This window comes from Palaemon carinicauda, chromosome 20 (genome assembly GCF_036898095.1).
Source record: "Palaemon carinicauda isolate YSFRI2023 chromosome 20, ASM3689809v2, whole genome shotgun sequence".
Classification (NCBI taxonomy): Eukaryota; Metazoa; Arthropoda; class Malacostraca; order Decapoda; family Palaemonidae; genus Palaemon; species Palaemon carinicauda.
The window spans coordinates 82,760,685-82,771,837 of NC_090744.1; positions in this window are offsets into that span (position 1 = coordinate 82,760,685).

The window sequence follows — 11,153 nt, forward strand, 5'->3', positions numbered from 1 at the left end:
CAGAAGGATCTTATTTCAGAAAATTAGAAAGTTGAAGAAAAATCTTGCAAAAGAAAAAAATGTGTGGAAAATGAGGGAAATAAAATGTAAGATAGAAAATGCAGAACAAAAGATTATACAGTCGAAAGAAAATGAAAAAAGGTACTTAGAAGAAAGGACACTTCAAAATATAAAAAGAAACCCCAAAGTACTTTACTCCTATGCAAAAAAGATGAATAAAGGGAGATTAGAAATAGGCCCTCTAAGAATTGAAGGACGGCTAACGAATGAAAAAAAGGAAATATGCAACATATTAGCAGAAAAATATAAGAGTGAGTTCACGCCAAGAATTGCGAATGAGAATAATGAAACAGAAATGAGAGAAGAAAATGTTGAATATCTAACGGATATAGATATTAGTGAAGCAGATATTGTCAAGGCTATAAACGAAATTAAAAATGGATTGGCAGCCGGACCAGATGGAGTTCCAGCGATTTTGTTAAAAAAAACTGCAAACACTATCGCGAAGCCGCTTGCAATACTGCTAAGACAAAGTGTAGATATGAGCGAGATATATGTTAAACATAAATTAGCTTATATAACCCCTATCTTCAAAAGTGGATCAAGACTAGAGGCAAGCAATTATAGACCTGTTAGTCTAACATCACATATTATGAAAGTGTATGAGAGGGTAATAAAAAAGAAAATAATGAACAATTTGGTCAAAAATAATTTGTTTAATACAGGTCAACACGGTTTCGTGCCTGCAAAAAGTACACAGACTCAACTGATAGCACACTATGAAAACATATACAAAAATATGATAAATGAAAAAGACACAGATGTGATCTATCTAGATTTTGCAAAAGCCTTTGACAAGGTAGACCATAACATATTGGAGAAAAAAATGAGAAAGCATAATATTGTGGGAAAGATAGGAAAATGGGTAAAAGAATTCCTGCAAAACAGAAAACAGATAGTGGTTGCAAATGACGAGAAATCAGATGAAGCCCAGGTAATATCGGGTGTGCCACAAGGTACGGTATTAGCTGCACTGCTGTTTGTTATTATGATCTCAGACATAGACTGTGATGTTGAAAACTCCGTAGTGAGAAGTTTCGCCGATGACACAAGAATAAGTAGAGAAATTACTTGTGATGAAAATAGGAACTCACTACAAAGAGATCTAAACAAAATATATGAATGGGCGGAGATAAATAGGATGGTATTTAACTCCGATAAATTCGAATCAATAAATTATGGAAACAGAGAAGGAATGGTGTATGCATACAAGGGACCTAATAATGAGACAATCACAAACAAGGAAGCAATTAAAGACCTTGGTGTAATGTTAAACAGGAATATGTTATGCAACGATCAAATAGCAACACTGTTGGCTAAATGTAAAGCAAAAATGGGAATGTAATTCAGACACTTTAAAACAAGAAAAGCTGAACACATGATTATGCTTAACAAAACTTATGTACGTAGTACACTCAAGTACTGCAATGTGATATGGTACCCACACTACCAAAAGGATATTGCACAAATAGAGAGTGTACAAAGGTCCTATACTGCTAGAATAGAAGAAGTTAAGGACCTTGACTACTGGGAAAGACTGCAATTTGTAAAACTATACAGTCTAGAAAGGAGAAGAGAACGCTACATGATAATACAAGCATGGAAGCAAATAGAAGGAATTACTGAAAACATCATGGAGCTTAAAATATCAGAAAGAGCAAGCCGAGGTATATTAATAGTGCCAAAATACTCCAGGTAAACTAAGAAAGGCGCGTAGGACATTAATCCACTACGCACCAGCATCGATAATGCAGCGACTATTTAATGTGCTGCCAGCTCATCTAAGAAACATATCAGGAGTGAGCGTAGATGTGTTTAAGAATAAGCTCGATAAATACCTAAGATGCATCCCAGACCATCCAAGACTGGAAGATGCAAAATACACCGGAAGATGCATTAGCAACTCTCTGGTGGATATACGAGGTGACTCACACTGAGGGACCTGGGGGAACCCAAACAAAAAAAATAAGGTAAGGCTCTCTCTCTCTCTCTCTCTCTCTCTCTCTCTCTCTCTCTCTCTCTCTCTCTCTCTCTCTCTATATATGTATATATATATATATATATATATATATATATATATATATATATATATATATATATATATATGATACCATCATGAAGCTAAACATTCATGAATGTTTAGCTTCATGATGGTATCATATATATATATATATATATATATATATATATATATATATAGCTTCATGATGGTATCATATATATATATATATATATATATAGCTTTGTCAGCCTCATCTGCTTTACTGTCTAAATATTCTCTCCAGTCATTCCTGGCTTTTCTTTTGACCTCGATGTCAATACTGGATTACTTAGCATGCTCTATATTGTAATTTTCATTACTTCATCGAAAACTTTTTGCAATCAATTTCTGTCTTTGTCTCCTTTTTATAGTAGCCCAAGTATCATCCATGGCTTTCTCATTGTAACTGCGTGTCCCAAGACTTCACTACCAACTGACTGATATATGTTCTTAATATCACACCATTCTTCATTGTCTGGTCTTTGTCTCTTAAAGTCTCGAAGACTGCAAATCGATTCCTACATTCATTTGCAAATGTTTCTCTGTGCTCTTCCTCTAGAAGCTTAGTTGTACCAAACCTATGTATTCTCTCTATCTTTCTGTTGGGTGCTTTTAGTTTTAATTTCAGTGTGGCAATGAGGAGCTGGTGATACCTACTAATATCTGCACTTCTATAGCTTCTTACATTTTTCAGAGTCCTCCTTCTCTCTTTATTAATGGCAATGTGATCGATCTGATTTTTGTAAATGCCACACTGTAAAGTCCATGTATACTTGTGGATGTTCTTATGTTGGAACAGAGTACCTCCAATGACAAGATTGTTTGCTGAATAGAAATTTATAAAATGTGCTCCCTTTTCATTTGCAACTTCACCAAGACCCTCGATACCCATCACATTTTCTATCCCTTGATTATTTCTTCCAACTGTAGCATTGAATTCGCCGATCACAATTTTCATATCTCTCTCAGGGATCTCATCTATTATCCTCTGCAGTTCTTCATAGTATTCATCTTTCCTTTCTTCAGGGGAATCATTTGTTGGGGCATAGCAAATGGTAATATTCATATTGCACTGCTTTGATTTGAATTTTGCTGGTAACAATCTACTATTTACTGCTCTCCACTCGGTTAATGCCTTTTCTGCTCTTGGTGTCATCATCATTCCTACCCTTTATCTTACAACTCCATCTGATCTTCCTGAGTAGATATATCTATTGCCTTGGTCTAAAGTTCCCTTACCAATCCCCTTACAACGTGTTTCATTTAGGGCCAAGATATCTAAACTATATTTCATGAATTCACTCTCCACTTGCTGTAACTTCCCAATCTGATTCATGGTTCTAACATTCCAATTACCTATTTCCAATTTTCCTTTAGTATTTATAAACCGGGAGATTCTTAGCACCCCTTTTCACCCGGGACTGGGGGCCATTCTTTCATCTTCTCTATCCAATACTGTGCCATAGAGTATTCATTGGCTAGATACATCAAAGGATAGCCAGTTCCTTGTGATGCGGAGTGCCTATCTAACTAAGGCAAGTCACCCCTCCTGCCAGTCCATACTAGTTCTAGTAAGATCAACTGCCAGACATCAGGAGTAGAAGCTGAAGAGACCGTTTGTCCATCGCCTTAAACCCATCCTTCACCCTGCTGCCAGTTACTTCATCGAGATTTAGGGGGGCATTTCCTCCACACCCAAAGCTCTCATTACTCCATCAAGTTGCTCATCCGCTTATACGAGTATAACCGTTGGCAAACATGCATTGCTAAGATATACCGCCTAGCACGGTACACCGCCTAGCACTATCTATGCTTTTATTGGTAGTTACCCGTAACCTCTTCATCATGCCTTCTGGTAGATAAAACCTAGACAAAGTATACATTATTTACTGGAGAAAGTGCAAAGTTTTGATAATAATCTGCATCCTTGAAGTAAAATAGTAGGTTGTGAGAAAGTTATGATAAACAGCTTCGCATTTGTTTTTCCTTATGCAGAAGTTCAAGGGTGCTTTTTCCCTTTTAGCCAGAACATTTACAAAGAAAATTCAGGAAGGTAGTCTCTCGCAGTTAAATGATAGTGATGATAAATTTTCTTTAAAAGTTCGAATTATTTCATTTTTAGCTTTCTGTGTACAAAATAAAGTACACGAAGCTTTTAATGAACTGGATACAATTTTAACCTGAAGAAGCAAAGGATATAATTGATAATTTTGACGATAATTACATTTATGGATTAACTCGTCGACCCAGAAGACCACCAAGATTTGCTGTAAATATTCGGAAAATGCATTCAAGATTGCAAGATGATTTACCAGAATCAAACAATGCAGTAGAAGTTTTGCTTCATTATTTTGTTGTATCCATCCTACCATTTGGACATTAATACGATGTATTCGGAAAACCTACACTATAAGAAGTATATGTCACACAAGTCCTTGCTCGTCATCCTCAAGTAAAACAGAAAAAGATATGAAAACTGTTTTAGAAGACGTGGGAAATTAGCCTTTTTTTTATTTGTAAAAAGAATAGCTTTTAATCTTATGTTTTAAATACTAGACTGTGATATCGTCAATTATTAAACTGAAAATTTGTAATTGTTTCTTTTTTTGTTTAGCTTTATTTTAGCTATGGTTGAGTACATTATAGTTTTACCTCGTTATTAAATTTAATTCTCTTCAGTGTTTTTATATTCTTTTATCATCTTTTTTTTTTATTTTCATTTATTCCATTATTCTATGATGATGACTTACTTTTTCCCTGTTTTCACATTATGAAATACATTTGTTATTATTTGAGTTTATTTTACTCTTCTTGAATAATAGATTAGTTTTATTTTCATAATGTGCTATATTACTATCATTTCCTGGTAAAATATACTTCACTCTCCTGTAACGATGATTTTAATTTCCCAAAATGTTTTCATATTATTTGTTAATTGTTTCTTTTACGGGGATTGATTCCTCCAGGAAATTTTTGCCTTGGGGTATTGTTCCTCGGTGGATTTTTTCCAGGGGATTTTTTTCCTCCGGGGATTTTTCATTGTGGAACTTTTCCTGACACCACTAATTTCCTGTTATCAATTCAGCCAAGGGCGCAGCTGGGTGCTAGGAATCTTCTAATTTACAAATACTAAAGATAAACTGCAACTGGGTAATTGGAATGCTAGAACTATGAATCAGATTGGGTAGTCATAGGAAGTTAATTCATAAAATATAGTTTGAATATCTTGGCTCAAAGTGAAACACGTTGGAAGGGGATTGGTAAGTAAACTTTAGACTAAGGCAATATATATATATATATATATATATATATATATATATATATATATATATATATATATATATATATATATATACTGTATATATACATATATATAGTATATATACATATATATGCATATATATACATATATATATACATATATATATATATATATATATATATATGTATACATATAGACAGGAAGAACAGATAGCTACTTGCAAAGTTCAAACCAAAACAGTGGAATATGAATATCATAGTTTGCTAAGCACCAACAAATGAGTCCCTTTTTGAAAGGAAAGATGAATACTTTGTAGAATTTCAGAATGAGATCTCAGAGAGCGATATGAATATTGTGATTGGCGACTTTAGTGCTAAAGTTGGAAGGGATAATCAAGGGATAGAAAATGTGATGGGTGTCGAGGATCTTGGCAAAGTTGCAAATGAAAATGGAGCACTTTTCATAAGGTTCTGTTCAACAAACATTGTTATCATTGGATGTACTCTTTTTCAGCACAAGGACATCCACAAACGTACATGGACTTCACCATATAGTAATTAAACAAACTAAATAGATCATATTGCCATTGATAAAGAGAGAAGGAGGACTCTGAGAAATGTAAGAAGCTATAGAGGTTCATATATTGCTAGTGATCACCAGCTCCTCATTGCCACACTGAAATTAAAACTGAAAGCACCCAACAGAAAGGTAAATAAAATACCTAGGTTTGATTCGACTAAAGTTCTGGAAGAAGAGCACAGAGAAACATTTGCAATTGAATGTAGAAATCGATTTTCAGTCATAGAGACTTTAAGATTCAGAGAGCAGACCATCAATAAAGAAGGGCGTGATATTAAGAACATATATCATTCAGTTGGTGGTGAAGTCTTAGGACACATAGTTACAAGGAGAAAGCCATGGATATCAAGTGATACTTGGGATACTATAAAAAGGAAACAAAGACAGAAATTGATTGTTGAAAGTTTTCGAAGAAGTAATGAAAATTGCAATGTACAGTAGAGCATGCTAAATATTCCAGTATTGATAGTGAGGTCGAAAGGAAAGACAAGAATAACTAGAGAGAATATTTAGAGAGTAAAGCAGATGAGGCTGATAAAATGATGAATTCAGTAAGTGGCTATGGTGTAAGAATTGCTCATAGAATTATTAATGAAATCTTTCTGGGACAAAAAATAAGAAGAATATATCGATCAAAAAGAGAGATGGCTCTGTTATAGCAACATAAGATGAAGAAAGACAACGTTGGATGAATCACTTTAGTGAGGTTATGAATAGGAGATATTAAGGGAATAATTTGATTGATATACCTAAAGCTGATGAAGACCTTTATGTGCCCTTGAATGAATTCCGTGTGTTTGAAGTCGAAACTATCATAAAAAAAACTCAGTAGATGGAAAGCCTCTTGATACAATGGAATAACTGCCGAGATGATACTGGTTCAAAATGAAGTGACTCCCAGAATACTTACAAGATTATTTTGTAGAATATGGCATGAGGAGGCAAAACCTGATGAATGGGAGTTAGAAGTGTTGGTAAAAATGGCCAAAAAGAAGGAGATCTGACTGATCGCAATAATTACCGAGGCATAACACTTACGTCAGTTGTTATGAAAATATATAGTATGCTTATTCTAAAGAGACTGGCGAAAAAGATAGATGAATATAGGAGATTTGAACAAGCAGGATTTTGAAAAAGTAAAAGTTGCACCGACCAAATTTTCATCTTGAGACATGCTGTACATCTATGCTTAGAATATAGAAATCCACTTTTGATTGCATTTGTGGACTATGAAAAAGACTGATAGTGTACACCGGCCTATTTCGTGTAGAGTCCTGCATTATTATGGAATACCTCTTAAACATATGCGTTTGATTAAGTCTGTTCATGAGCATAGCAAGTCCAAAGTTAATGTTAATGGAATCTTATCAAATGAATTTCCAGTGAACAGCTGAGTACTCCAAGGGAATGTGTGGTCACCTATGCTGTTTATCCTCTTAATGGATTTTATAATGCGTAGAACAGTTGTAGATGGTGGAGAAGGATTAGACTGGTTTAATGAAAGGATTAATGAGGTAGAAGCATTTAAGTATTTAGGAACTATGATTTCAGATACAGGGTCTTTAGAATTAGAGTTTAATAAAAGATTGAAAAAAGCAAATCAGACAAAGGAAAGGTTAAGTAGAATTTTGGAAATCAAATCGCCTGAAATTACACATACAAATCAGACAATACATCAGTCTAGTAAGGTTGGTGTTACTATATGGACATAAGTCATGGTATGACTATGAAACAATTTCCTATAGATTTGAGAACAAAGCCCTCAGAAGGATATCGGGAGTTAAATAGCAGGACAGGATTAGAAACAAAACTATAAGAAAGGTTACTCGAGTGTCATATGTGGATGAGATCATGATGAGGGGTAGGTGGAGATGGTTTTAGCATGCTCTTCGCATTCCTTAAACAAGATTAGGTTACCAAATGTTCATCTGGGCTCCACAAGGCACTTCAGCTTCAGGTATATCAATTAAATCATTCCCTTCATGTCTCCTATTCATGACCTCACTTAATTGTCCATCCAACGTTGCCTTTCTTCATCTTCTGTTGTTATAACAGATCCATCTCTTATTTTGATGGGTATATGCTTCTTCTTTGCCCCCGTAAAGATTTTATTTATAATTCTCTGAGCAATTCCTACACCATAGCCACTCCCGAAATTCATAACTTTATCAGCCTCGTCTGCTTTCCTGTCTAAATATTCTCTCCAGTCATTCCTGGCTTTTTTTTTTTACTTCACTATAAATACTGAAATATTCATAGCATGCGCAACCTTGTAATTTTCTTTACTTCCTCGAAAACTTTCAACAATCAATTTCTCTTTTTGTCTCCATTTTATAGTATCCCAAGTATAATTTGACATCCATGGCTTTCTCCTTATAACTGAATGTCCCAAAACTTCAGTACCAGTGATATATGTTCTTGATGTCACACAATTTTTCGTTAATTGTCTGCTAGTCTTCTATTAAAGTAGTGGTATTGCCGTAGTAAATTTATTCATTTTAATGTTGACTTTAGAATTAATCGTATTATGTACAACTGGAATGAAAGAGAGTAAGAAAAACGTAAAAATAAATAATAATTGTGGGTGGATCGGATATCTATAGTAAGATGCGTTGAGGAAGCCCTGTTTCAGAACTCTTTCAGTTGGTCACCAGAAGAAATTCCAGGGATTTATCAAATGGAAATAATCGATTTGCAAGGCAATGGCGCACTGCAGGTAATGTTTTAAGAGATTAGACGTTTGGAATATTCTAAACAGGAAATTAGTATAAACCTACAAATTAAGAAGACTATGAAGATCATTCCGGAATTTAGTAATGTCTGGAAGAAGTTTCTAAAACCTTTATGATATTTAATCTCACAAAAGAAAGGCTGTTAGCTTTAACTATATACCAGTATACCTGATTTTGTAATACATGAACCATTAGACGACGTTGGCACTACTAAATACTAACCCTGTAAGAAGAGATCTTGACTTCCCATGGCCAACTGGGAAACCTTGAGAAGGGAACAGAAACCTCGACCGGAAACAGAACATGATGCCTCTGAAAGACTTTTGGATCTTGTTGTAATGGGAAATTTATCACTGTAAAATTGGAAAAAATAAGGAGATTGACAGAAAAAAAAAAAAAGTTGAAAGTGGTCACAAGACGTTGCTGGTCATACCTGACCTTAAGAAACAAATGGATTCAAGTCAGGATCAAATCTTAGGTTTTTGCAATGTTTACTTGATATTTGAAAAATGATTATAATAGAAATATTTTCCTTGAAAAATTGTTGGAGGAAGAGAAGAATCAAATTCCAAAGAAGAAAGTAAGGAAAAGCAAAATAATAATTGTGGGAATATAGCGTAAATAAGAATAAAAAAAGGAAAATATATTAAACTAATTTAGTGACATCAACAAGAAAGTGAAACCGACTTTGAAGGAAACAATCGAACTCTGAAACGATGTGGAAAAGATAAGAAAAGATAAAAACGATAATAATATAGTAAATAAAGACAAGTAGAGCCATAGAAAGGTAAAGGTTGTTCCAGATAATATGAGAAGCAATATAGCACTCGAGTTGAAAGAAAAGTAACGAAAATGATAAAGTCTGCTCAAAGATTTATGGGAAAGAATGAAAATGAAAAGAAAAACTTAACCCAGTATAAAATGTAAATAAAACCGAGATTCAAACAAAGCGTATGGGAATCTCTGGGGTTTTAGTGATTAAAAGAAAAAACATAAAGGAATCAAAGTATAAAGGGAAAACAAATATATAAAAATTAAAAGAGCCAATGGTCCCAAACACATAAAGGAACTAAAGGGTCCAAAATATGCAAAATAAAGTTATAAGACTTTTGCAAATGTCGCGAAAACAAGAACAGACAAAAGTTACGGGGTTATATTGCTTTTACTTTGTGGGAAGAACCAAAAGTGGGAGTTTTCTACACTGCTTTTATCGAGTCATTCAAAAGTTGCTTTAACTTTTAGGAAAGCGCTTTGCAAGAGAAAATTCTTTTTGGTTTTATCAGTTTTGCAATCGTTTTATAATTCATCAAAAAATGCATTATACATACACACACGCACACACACAAACACAGACATACACACACACACACACACACACATATATATATATATATATATATATATACATATATATATATATATATACATATATATATATATATATATGTATATATATATTTATATAAATATATATATATATATATATATATATGTGTGTGTGTGTGTGTGTGAGTATGTGTGTGTGTTTGTGTGTATCTGTATACTATATATACACATACAAACACACACATACACACACACACACACACACACACACATATATATATATATATATATATATATATATATATATTATTATTACTAGTGTACATAACCTTATTTAGATAAATATACACATACATACACACGCGACCCATCTCCCCAAGGTATGTCTACTTCCTCTCCCCCTACCCAAGGGAAGGATAAAACTGAATGTGATCGGAAAGATAAATATACATATATATATGTATATATATATATATATATATATATATATATGTGTGTGTGTGTGTGTGTGTGTCTGTGTGTGTGTGTGTATACATATGGCTAGACAATTGCTCTTTATTATATAAGGGAAATTACTTGGGTAAGCTACAACCCTAGCTGGAAAAGCAGGATACTATATACAGATAGGTTACAACACGTTAAGAAAAACAGTGAAGAAAGGAGATAAGAAAACAGATATAATAGAGCACCATAGTGTACCCTCATCAAGAGAACTCTAACACAAGACAGTAGAAGACCATGGTACACAGGCTATGGCACCGCCCAAGACTAGAGAAACAATGGTTTGATTTCGGAGTGTTCTTCTCCTAGAAGAAATGCTTACCATACCTAAAGAGTCTCTTCTTCCCTAACCTAGTGGAGAGTAGCCACTGAAAAATTACATTGCAGTAGTTATCCCGTTGAGTGAAGAAGAATCTTTCGGTTGTCTTGGTGTTGTCAGGTGTATGAGGAAAGAGGAGAATGTGTAAAGAATAGGCCAGATTATTCGGTGTATATGTATGTGTAAGTCATAATCCATGCCAGTGGTCTGTCATTTTTGTCATTTGATAAACCAATTTCTCCATAATGACGATATGATAAAAAGTCAGCTGGAAACTTGGATTGATAGGAGAGAGAGAGAGAGAGAGAGAGAGAGAGAGAGAGAGAGAGAGAG